The sequence below is a fragment of the Corylus avellana genome, chromosome ca1, assembly GCF_901000735.1.
Source record: "Corylus avellana chromosome ca1, CavTom2PMs-1.0".
NCBI classification, from domain to species: Eukaryota; Viridiplantae; Streptophyta; class Magnoliopsida; order Fagales; family Betulaceae; genus Corylus; species Corylus avellana.
This window is the reverse complement of record NC_081541.1, coordinates 24,161,248-24,172,652: the sequence shown is the minus strand read 5'-3', so window position 1 is coordinate 24,172,652 and position 11,405 is coordinate 24,161,248.

The window sequence follows — 11,405 nt, the reverse complement described above, 5'->3', positions numbered from 1 at the left end:
GCTGCTAGGGCTGGCTGAATGACTAGGTGAATTAGACAATCGCCAAAGGCCCTCCAATGATATAAGGCACCAAATAATGATAGTATAATAATAATAATTATTATTATTAGGTAGCTCAATCGGTTGGAGACCATGCCTCGTGAAGCGGAGGTCACTAGTTCGAATCCTCTCTCCACCTCTTGTGTGGACATGTAAAAAAAAAAAAAAAAAAAAACTTGGTCAATTAGGGCTCCAATTTCAGTAAAACATAAATACAAATAATTTAATTCTAATATATTAAAACTTTAAGAGAAAAATGGAAAGTCACATTAATTGCACTTCTAAAGAAGTTACTAAACTCATAATTTCATCTAAACTTAAAACCAACATATTGGCTAAGCTCATTCATTAAAATAATTTTTAGAATAAAGTAAATTTCATTTTGTGCAAATTAAATTCTACATAAAAGGAATTATATGTAACTCAACACAAAATATGACATTTGTTGAAATTAAATGTCTCCTAATAGATATGAATTTTGCAAGTAATTTGAAAAAAAAAAAAAAAAATTAAGGGCGAAAAAGTAAGAAAAATGATTTAAAATTATAATTATTTAATTAAATATTTAAATATAAAAAAGGCCTTACCTAACTTTGTCACCTTAGGCCTCAAAATCTATTTCATAGGCAAAAAGTGCAATTTTAAATAGGGGTGAAAAGGCGAGTGATTAATAACTGCCCGCTAACTGCTAAACGCTTTTGAAAGCGGTTTTAGGTTTTTTTCAGCTAACCGTCTTTATGTATATTATATTTATATATATAAATATATAAAAATTTAGAAATAATGTTATATATAGCAGAGTATTATCATATTACCATAAAAACAACGTAGTTTTGGTTTTGTTTTGTTTTGTTTTGTTTTTTTTCTTAATGTGAACTTTTTATTTTTATTTTTTTCTTTAAAAAGCGGTAAACGGTTATTAGGATTATTAACCACAAACCGCATAGACGGTTAGCGGAGGCGGTTAGTGAATTTCGATGAGCGATTTTACCCAATAACCGCTAGTCATAACCACCGTTTCACCCATAATTTTAAACAAAATAGCAGAAAATAGATTGTTTGGCATTATGTATTTTAAAAACTGCGATTTGAAAACATAAAAAATTTGCGTTTTCAAATTGTAGGTGAGGAGGTGTGAAAAATTCTAAATAGATAAATATCACAATTTTATGCGGAATTAACAGATATTTATCAAAACAAACATTCACCAAAATATGAACAATCACACACAAAGATTTTGGTGACGAAGAGGAAACCTTTTAGAAAACGTTCTAAAAGTAAAACCTCTCCGGGGCAGCCAAACCCAGGAAATCACTATCAAAGGATTATCCAGAGATTACAGACACTAGGAACACTTACAACCCTTTGCAAGACCTTGACTCTGTAAGATCGACAAGCCTCCAACTTGTCTCCTCGCTCACAATCTTCTTCAACGTGATTCTCCTTTATCGGACCCTTCCGATAGACTTCAATTAAGCACACAATCAATACTAACAAAAATCCTCTAAGAGGAATCAATTTGGCTCACAACAAAATAATCACTCAAGCACAGCCTCATACGAACTCTCTGGGGGTGAAAATTCGTATTTCTCTCTTCTATATATGATGTATATATACCCCCGACAAAACCCTAGACCTAACCCACTTAAAATCACGTTTTTGGGCCTAAAACTTACGGGGTGTCCGGACATGTTAATGGGCGGTCCGGACACGGCTTTACGGAGCAAGATTTTAGTTTCTGGAAATGAGGTCCGGACCCGGGGAATTGCGGTCCGAACCTAGCCTGTCCAGTCTTGATCAACAGCTCCGATCGATGGGCGTTTGTGGTCCAATTGAGCTGAAATTTTGCAGGGACGTTCATAACACATGAATCTACATTATGAACGGTGGAGATTGGATTCTGAGCATTCTATATCAGTGTTTGAGCTCGTGAACAGTAGCATCGGCATTTTGGAACTGAATTAAGCCAACACAAGAACTAACAAACTCCCCCTTTGGCAATTCAGTGACAAAACCAAAATGTCGAGCCAATCCCATCATCTCCCCATATTTACTCCCCCTTTTTGTCACAGAATGACAAAAGATCTTCATGTTTCCTGAAACACTTCACAAAATACATCAAGGCATATGTGAAACAAGAAGACATAAATAAAACTCATGATAAAAAAATGACGTAGAATGCATGATCATAAAGAACCATCAGCAAAACTCCCCCTCAATGTATGACTCAATTAACAACAGGAAACTGGAAATGCAAAGCATGTTTCTCCTCCTTAAAAGTTAAATGAACACACATGATAACACATCAATGACTCATGCATTGCACAATGAATATCCAAACATGCTCCAAATATGCAAAATATACATGAGACTAGAAATGGCTAGAAACTCATATTGCTTAACCCAAGCCAAGAAAATGTTCCATTCAACCTATGCTTGTGTGGTGTGTGGGTAAGCCATCCAAAGAGAAAAATTTTCAACTTACAAAATGAGAGAAAGTTTCACCACCATGAGGTTTTGACAAGTATATCAAATCAAAAGTCAAACCTTATCATACTAGGGCCTAGCCACTCTCATCCTATACAATTCTCTTTGTAAAATATTTTGCACAAGTTTGACACAGTGAAATAAATTCCTTTTGGAATATGATCTTTTGATTTTATTTGTTTCACTATTTTGTTTATTTTTCTCTTTGAGAAAGTGTCCTTAAACTTTTGGTGCTTATCACAAAAGAGAAAGCAGGAATTTTTAAGCCCTAGGTTCAACTAGCATATGGTCAATTTGAAAAATATGACTAGTCAAAAACCTCATATGGTTACCTAACAAACCTCACAAATAAAATAAAACAAAACCTCAATTTAAGCTTAACTGTGCACAAGAAATAAAGCATAGGCAAAAAGTACCACATAAGCTCAGGCTTTAGATAACCACAAAAACAAGTCCATTGACACAAATTTTCATCTCAAGCATATTAAGAACATTCCAAGACGCAAGGAATTAAATTCATAAAAAGCAACATGAGAAATTAATGAACTATCTAGGTGCATAAGACAAAATAAAGAAAAAAAAAAACAACCAAAGTAAAATATTTTTGTCTTTTTGTTATTTTTCACAAAAGAAATGCACACAAACAAAATACAATTTCAAAACAAAATAAAACAAAAATGCAATGAAAAACGAAAAACAACATGCTCTAGGATATGCAAAGATATGCAAGAAAAACAATCCTAGACATGTGGGTGACTCACCTAACATAAGGTGAGATCATCACCACTCCCCCTCAAGGGGTGAATGGTACATCCTTCCTAACCCAAACTTGAGAAATCTTAGGTCTAGACTTATGACTTTGCTCAAACTTATCTAGCCTAGATAGCACCTCTCTCATCATTATGACCAAACCCTCACTTTCTTTCCTAGAATAGGAATTTTTATTTATATGCACATGAGGTTTCAAATTAAAACAGTGAGGTTGAATGTGACCCACTTTGCCACAGTGATGACATGTAGGGACAAACCTTTGTGAAGGTAATTTCCTAGGAGGATGCACGACTCTAGGTGTAGGGCAAGATGCATGAGGCTCAATGTAGATTTTCTTACCTTTATTACCTTGAGGAGTCGGAGCAACTACTTGCTTTTCTTCACTTGAAGATTCTTCTACTTTCACTGGTTTAACAAAAACAGTCTTTGAAGTAGAAGCACGGTTAGAAGACAAAGAAGCAGTTTTATCAAATCCTAAGCCAGATCTGTCGCTAGATTGCTTTTGAATATGCAACATTTTATCAAGCTTTTCACTAGAGAATTTACTCAAGTGATTTCTAGATGCAATCAGATCATTTTGAAGGGATTTATTTTTAGCAATTAACACATGATTTTCAGATTTGAGAGTATTGCAAACAACATGTGAATCACTCAAAGATTTCAACAAATTATCCCTTTCAAGCTCAAGATTCTTAAAATCCTTAACAATTTTCAAGTTAGTATTTCTAAGCATAGAAAACTTTTCCATTAAATTGTTAAAGGAGTTTTGAAGATCATTAACCCTATTTGATTCATTATTAGGGGCAGACTGAACATCTGATTGATTAGAATCATCAGAATCATAAGATGCACCAAAAGCCATATAATTAGGAGTTTTTTCCTCATCAGTGTCACTCAATGTAATATTGAAAGCTTTTTGACCTTTTCGCTTATTACTCGAGGTTAGCACAATCCTTTTGCAAATGACCATAGCTAGAACACTCATAACATTTTGGACCACGTGGGTCTCTTTCATTTCTAACTTGAGTACTCTCTTTTTATTTTCCAAATTTCTTGGAAATTCTATGTTCATTTCTAAAATACCTTATAGCTATCAATGCAAGTTCCTCATCATCTGTTGAATCCTCATCAGAGTTCTTCCTAAGAGTTCTAAGGGCAATATCCTTATTTTTCCTAGGTAGAGGCAAGGAAAACTCATAAGTTTGAAGAGCACCAACTAACTCTTCTATCCTCATGGTATTAAGATCAGTGCATGACTCAATAGCAGTTACCTTCATTCTGAATCTTTCAGGGAGTGATCTCATAACTTTTCTAATAAGCTTAGTGTCAGAAACTTTCTTTCCTAGATTTATCATGGAATTTCTAATTTCACTAAGTTTACCAAAAAATTCATTGAATGTCTTATCCTCTAACATTTTAATATCCTCAAACTGAGAAACTAACATTTGAAGTTTTGAAGCTTTAACAAGATTAGTTCCTTCATACGTAGTTTCTAGGATCTCCCATGCATCCTTGGCACTATCACAATTTGAAATTCTGGAGAACTCAGTTTGTGAAATTGCCAAGCATAGAGCATTCATAGCTTTGTCATTCGCCATACGAGTTTGTTTTTCAACATTAGACCATTCAGCTGTCGGCTTATCTGGAGCTTTAAATCCAGATTCAATGACATGCCAAACGTCTATAGATTTAAAAAAAAATCTCATACGGGATTTCCAATAGCCATAATTTGATCCATCAAAATTAGGCACAGTGTTAAGGGTTTGAGACATCTTAAACAAGAAACAAAGATCACACTCAGGAATTTAATCCTTCACGGAGTGAACCCGCTCTGATACCAATTGAAAAATTCTAAACAGATAAATATCACAATTTTATGAGGAATTAACAGATATATATCAAAACAAACATTCACCAAAATATGAACAATCACACACAAAGATTTTGGTGACGAAGAGGAAACCTTTTAGAAAACGTTCTAAAAGTAAAACCTCTCCGGGGCAGCCAAACCCAGGAAATCACTATCAAAAGATTATCCAGGGATTACAGACACTAGGAACACTTACAACCCTTTGCAAGACCTTGACTCTGTAAGATCGACAAGCCTCCAACTTGTCTCCTCGCTCTCAATCTTCTTCAACGTGATTCTCCTTTATCGGACCCTTCCGATAGACTTCAATTAAGCACACAATCAATACTAACAAAAATCCTCTAAGAGGAATCAATTTGGCTCACAACAAAATAATCACTCAAGCACAGCCTCACACGAATTCTCTGGGCGTGAAAATTCGTACTTCTCTCTTCTATATATGATGTATATATACCCCCGACAAAACCTAGACCTAACCCACTTAAAATCACGTTTTTGGGCCTAAGACTTACGGGGTGTCTGGACATGTTAATGGGCGGTCCGGACACGGCTTTGCGGAGAAAGATTTTAGTTTCTGGAAATGAGGTCCGGACCCGGGGAATTGCGGTCCGAACCCAGCCTGTCTAGTCTTGATCAACAGCTTCGATCGATGGGCGTTTGTGGTCCAATTGAGCTGAAATTTTGCAGGGACGTTCATAACACATGAATCTACATTATGAACGGTGGAGATTGGATTCTAAGCTTTCTATATCAGTGTTTGAGCCCATGAACAGTAGCATCTGCATTTTGGAACTGAATTAAGCCAACACAAGAACTAACAAGGTGTTTCTTTGAAAATGCACATTTTTAAAGGCTAAACTGCAATTTTAAAGGCCAAACTGCGATTTTACCAAACGTCTTAACTACATTTTTATAAATCATGTTTTCAAATCGCACATTTTTAAATTGTTCTTTTTGGGGGAAATTTCATTTTAGACCCCTGAATTACTACGCAATTTGACAAGCCCTTCTCAAACTTCAAAACCTCTCAATTTGATCCATAAACTTTCAATTGCAGTCAATTTGAACCCTTCCATCAGATTTAGCTGTTAAGTTCTAACAGCAATACCTAAAAAGACCAAAATATCTATGAATTTTCATTATTTTTTTTTTTAAAAAAAAGCCAGAAAACCATTGGAATTAAGGGTAAATTTGGAATTTTATAAAAAAGTTAGGGGTATAAATGTCATTGTCTCACTTTTAACGTTTAAAATCTGACGGAGAGGGTTCAAATTGAGAGATTTTGAAGCTTGGGGGGCTTGTCAAATCGCATGGTAATTCAAAGGTTTAAAGTGAAGTTTTCACTTATTTTCAATTGCAATTTTTGAAATTGAAATCCTAAACGGACCCTAAGCCGGTCTTGCTTACTATACAATTGTCACTACTATCCTGTGAGTGTTAATCACCTTCTTTTTTTTTTTTTTTTTTTTGTTGGCATTGAATTCTTTATCTCCTTCTAAAATGGAAAAACCACCACCACTAAGCTACAAGGATGTAAATGAAAAATTGATAGACTGAAGATGACACTCCTAGATGATAATGTATTTCAAAGTCACAATAAATTATGTATTCTAATATGCATATGGGAGGTTTTATTGTATGGGAAACTACCTTTTGCCCCCATAAACTACAACGCCTTGACACTTTTTCCCCATGAACTGCCAACTGTGCCACTTTGCCCCCATGAACTACTATTTTGTGCCCAAAATCCCATTCCGTTAGTCAAATGCATTAATTCAGATGATCAAAGTGACAATGTGTTGTAGTTTATGGGGGCAAAGTGATGCAAAGTGACAGGTTGACCGTCTGAGTTAACACCTTTGACCGACGGAAGGGGGTTTTGGGCACAAAATGATAGTTTATGAGAGCAAAGTAGCACAGTTAGCAGTTTATAAGGGCAAAAGGTAGTTTCCCCTTTATTGTAGTTGACTCTAGCAGCAGTTGGAAAAACTTTAGGCTACATCACGAGTTGTTACTTCTAGACTTGGGTTCCTTGTTTATTTATTCCATATAATTTGAAATTTGTCCATTCTCAAGTTCTAAAATTATTGTCAATTTGTGCATGTTAGTTTTACTAACCACTATTAAATGTAGATGCTATTGATACCAATTTTTTTTTTTGTTCATTTAAAGAAATTAGGAAAGATGAAACAAGAGATGTCAAGCATCGGTGGAGTGATCAGGAGAAGGCAAGAGGGGGCAAACGACCACACTGACCCACCCAAAGTAAATGAGAAGTTACAAGATTTGCTTGGCTGTTCACCATGAAAAACAATTATTCTGTTGGTGTAAATTTATTATGACCATCAAATATAATGTTAGGGAGAGAATCACTTAGGGAGTTAACAAATAGTACACTAATATACATATGTGGCTATCATTTTAGCTCAAAAGTCTAAGCTAATGGATTTGAATTGACCACTTAGATATATTAACTATTAGAGTAAGTGATCGAGATGCCTTATCTCCTGTTACGTGTAAAGATAATTCAACAACTAGTGTTCCGGATGTTAAGATTTCTACAGCAACCAAAAGTGTTTCAAACTCCTCACACTTATCCATGAGTTGATCTCTTCTAGTTTGAATCTGTAAATTATTATCTACATTTTGAATTATAGGTTGTATTTATCTAGTCGTTACAGCTTGTATTTATCTAGTCGTTATAGCAAAACTCTTGCAAGCCTGTTTATACCACCTAATACAATGAATCTATATTCCAGCCAATTCTTCTCTCATTTTTACATGGTATCAGAGCCTAGCCCAATTGGCTATGGCCCACCGTCACCCATTATCGCACGTGTTAGCTTGGATGTCCTCTCGCCACACGTGAGGGGGCGTATTGGAAGTCCCACATTGCCTGGGTATTAAGGAGATGGACCATTTATAAGGATGAGGAGAAACCTCAAATCTTGAGCTAGCTTTTGGGTTGAGTTAAGCCCAAAATCCGTTTCTAACATGCATCTTGTTGATTGCATGTTTGTCATGGTATCAGAGCTTCTTAAAGGTTAACACCTATCGTTCCTATGGCTTAGTCAAATAACCCTTCCGCAAACTCTTCTTTCTCCATTCCCAACATTTCTCACCTAACTGGAGCCAAATTAGAAGGCCCCAATTATATTGTTTGGGTATATCGTTTTCTTCGCATTCTTCATACTAATGGACTCATGAGCATTGTTGATGGCTCAGAGCCTGCACCACCTAAATACCTCCTCAAATCTGAATCTACGAGTACAAAGACGCTCAACCCAGAATTTGTTTTGTGGGAGAAGAAGGATCAATTTATCCTTAGTTGGCTTATTGCCTCTCTCTCAGAGAACATTGCTGCTACGATTTATGGCTTAAACACTTCTCAAGAGGTGTGGACAGCCCTAGCACACCGTTATGCATCTCCTTCCAAGTCACGCATTAACAATCTAAAGCGTTAGCTCTAGAACCTCAGGCAAGGGACTCAAACTTGCTCTGACTTTGTTCACGGAGCAAAATCCATTGTGTATCAACTGGCTCTTGTTAAACAGATGAAGATCTCATCTCTTATATTGTTGGAGGTCTCTCTCCACAATACAATCCTCTCATTGCTTCACAGTGGGCTGGAAAGGATCGCACCTTGCGACTTGATGATTTTCAGTCTGAGCTGCTGAATTATGAGCAACTTTTGGAGCATCAAATGGCTTCAGTTGATACTGGGTCTTTTGCACTTTATTCTCAGAAGCCTAATGGCCCTAAGGGAAAACCCAAGTTCAACCATGGAAAGCCACGAAATGGTCTTTACAGACCATCAAATGGACGTCCCAGCTATGCTCAACAAAATGGTCAAAATAGATCATCAAGTGGACCACGTCCTAGCTACAGTCAGATGAACCCACTTCCTCGTTCAGCCGCCAACTCAACGCCAGGTAAACCGGGTTCTATTTCATATGTCAATGACAACTTTGCAACAATTTCATGTCAGATATGCGGCAAAAACAATCACCAAGCCTTGGATTGTTTTCACCGCATGGACTATGCCTATCAAGGACAGCACCCACCTAGTGAACTTGCTGCAATGGTATCTGAATCCAATGCCTTGCATGATGAAGATGACTGTCTAGCTGATAGTGGTGCTAACAACCACATTACTCCAGAACTTGAGAATCTTTCTCTGCAGCAACCATACCAAGGAAAAGAGTCTGTTGCTGTAGGTAATGGTAATGGTCTTTCTATTTCTCACACCGGCTCTTCTAGTTTCCATACTCCTAAAACTACTCTCCACTTAAAAGAAATATTGCACTGTCCACAAGCCTTTGCTAATCTCATCTCAATAAATGAATTTTGTTGAGATGATAGTTGTTGGTTTAAACTTACTGACACTTATTTTCTTGTTAAGGACAACCTCACCAGGGACATCCTCTTGCAGGGACCCAATGAGAACGGTCTCTATAGAGTGCATTTGTAGACTTTCATCAAAAATAAAAGAGAGTGGGGCAGTGTTGCATTCCTTGGAGTTAAAACTTCTTCATTCGTCTGGCATAAGCGACTTGGTCACCCAAATGACCAGATTCTAAGTCGTGTTCTGAAGTCCCAGCACCTTCCAGTTTTTCTTTCTCAGCGTCAACTGTCTTTATGTTTACCATGTCAAGTAGCTAAGAATAGGCAACTCCCTTTTCCATAATCCTCACATGTAACTACTTCCCCTCTAGAATTAATTGACAGCGACATAAGGTGTTCCTTAGTGTCTTCTATTTGTGGTCGTAATTACTAATGTTGTGTTTGTGGATGATTATTCAAGATATTCATGGATTTTTCCTTTAATCTATAAATCTGAAGTTCTTGATTGTTTCATTAAATTGAAATGCCTTCTTGAAAATCAATTTTCTTCCAAAATTAAGAAATTGCAAACGGATGGAGGTGGGGAATACGCTTCTCATGCCTTCAAATTTTTTTGTCCAAACATGGCATTTTTCATAGAATTAGCTGCCCACATATATCCTAACAAAATGGAATCGCGGAAAGAAAACACAGACATATTGTAGAAACGGGGTTGACACTTCTTGCTCAATCCCATCTTCCATCAAAATTTTGGGTTGAAGCATTTTATACAGATGTCTATTTAATTAATAGACTTCCAACACCTATACTTCAACTTGATACTCCTTATCATAAAGTCTTTCATTCTCATCCTAATTATAACTCTTTGAAAGTGTTTGGATGTGCTACCTATCCATTACTTTGGCCATATACAAAACACAAGTTAGAATTTCAAAGTAAACAATGTATTTTCATTGGTTATAGTTCCAATCATAAGGGTTAACGTCGTCTTGATTCTCCCACTAATCGTGTTTACATTTCAAGGAATGTAGTTTTTGATGAAAGTTTGTTTCCTGCTCTTGATAAAGGACTAGTCTCTCATCCTGCAAGTGGCTTATCTTCAAATACAGGTACCCTTTTACCCTATAATTTTTTTTTTTTTTTTATTGCAAACGGCCTTGATAATATTCCTTTTAATATTGAAAATGGTGCCATGAATATTCTCAGACCACCTACCCCACATCTTGACCATGTGACTTCTCCTGCAAATAGTACATCTCCTAGAATTACCAACACTACTCCCATGGCTTTTTCTACAGCAAATGGTACATCTCCTAGAAATACCAACGCCACACCCATGCCTTTTTCTACAGCACCAGTGACTCCTACACAAGTGGCTTCTCCTACAAATAGTACCAATCCTATTGACCACATCTCAAACCTCACACCCTCTACATTAGATGCCGTGTCTGCAGAAAAATCTGCTGTCATCTCTGATTCAGCTCTGAGTTCTGCAGATTTGACGTCTACTGTTTTACCCTCAAATGAGATTGATGAGACCTTACTCTCCTTACCACCTGTGCTAAGCCAATCCTCTTCATCTAGCGTTGTTACCTGGTCCAAAACTGGTAATCTTCAACCCAAAGTGTTCCCCGATTATCATCTTTACTACTCTACTCGCCATCCCCTAAAGGCTATGACTGCCACTTCTTTCCCTAGTGAGCCCACTACCTTTGCCAAAGCATGTTCTGATTCTAATTGGATGGCTGCTATGGTGGTTGAATTTCAGGCTCTTATGGATAAGAAAACTTGGTCCCTTTGTCCAAGACCCAACAATCGAAATGTTATTCATAACAAGTGGGTGTTTAAGCTAAAATAGAAACCGGATGGCTCTATAGAGCGGTTTAAAGCCAGA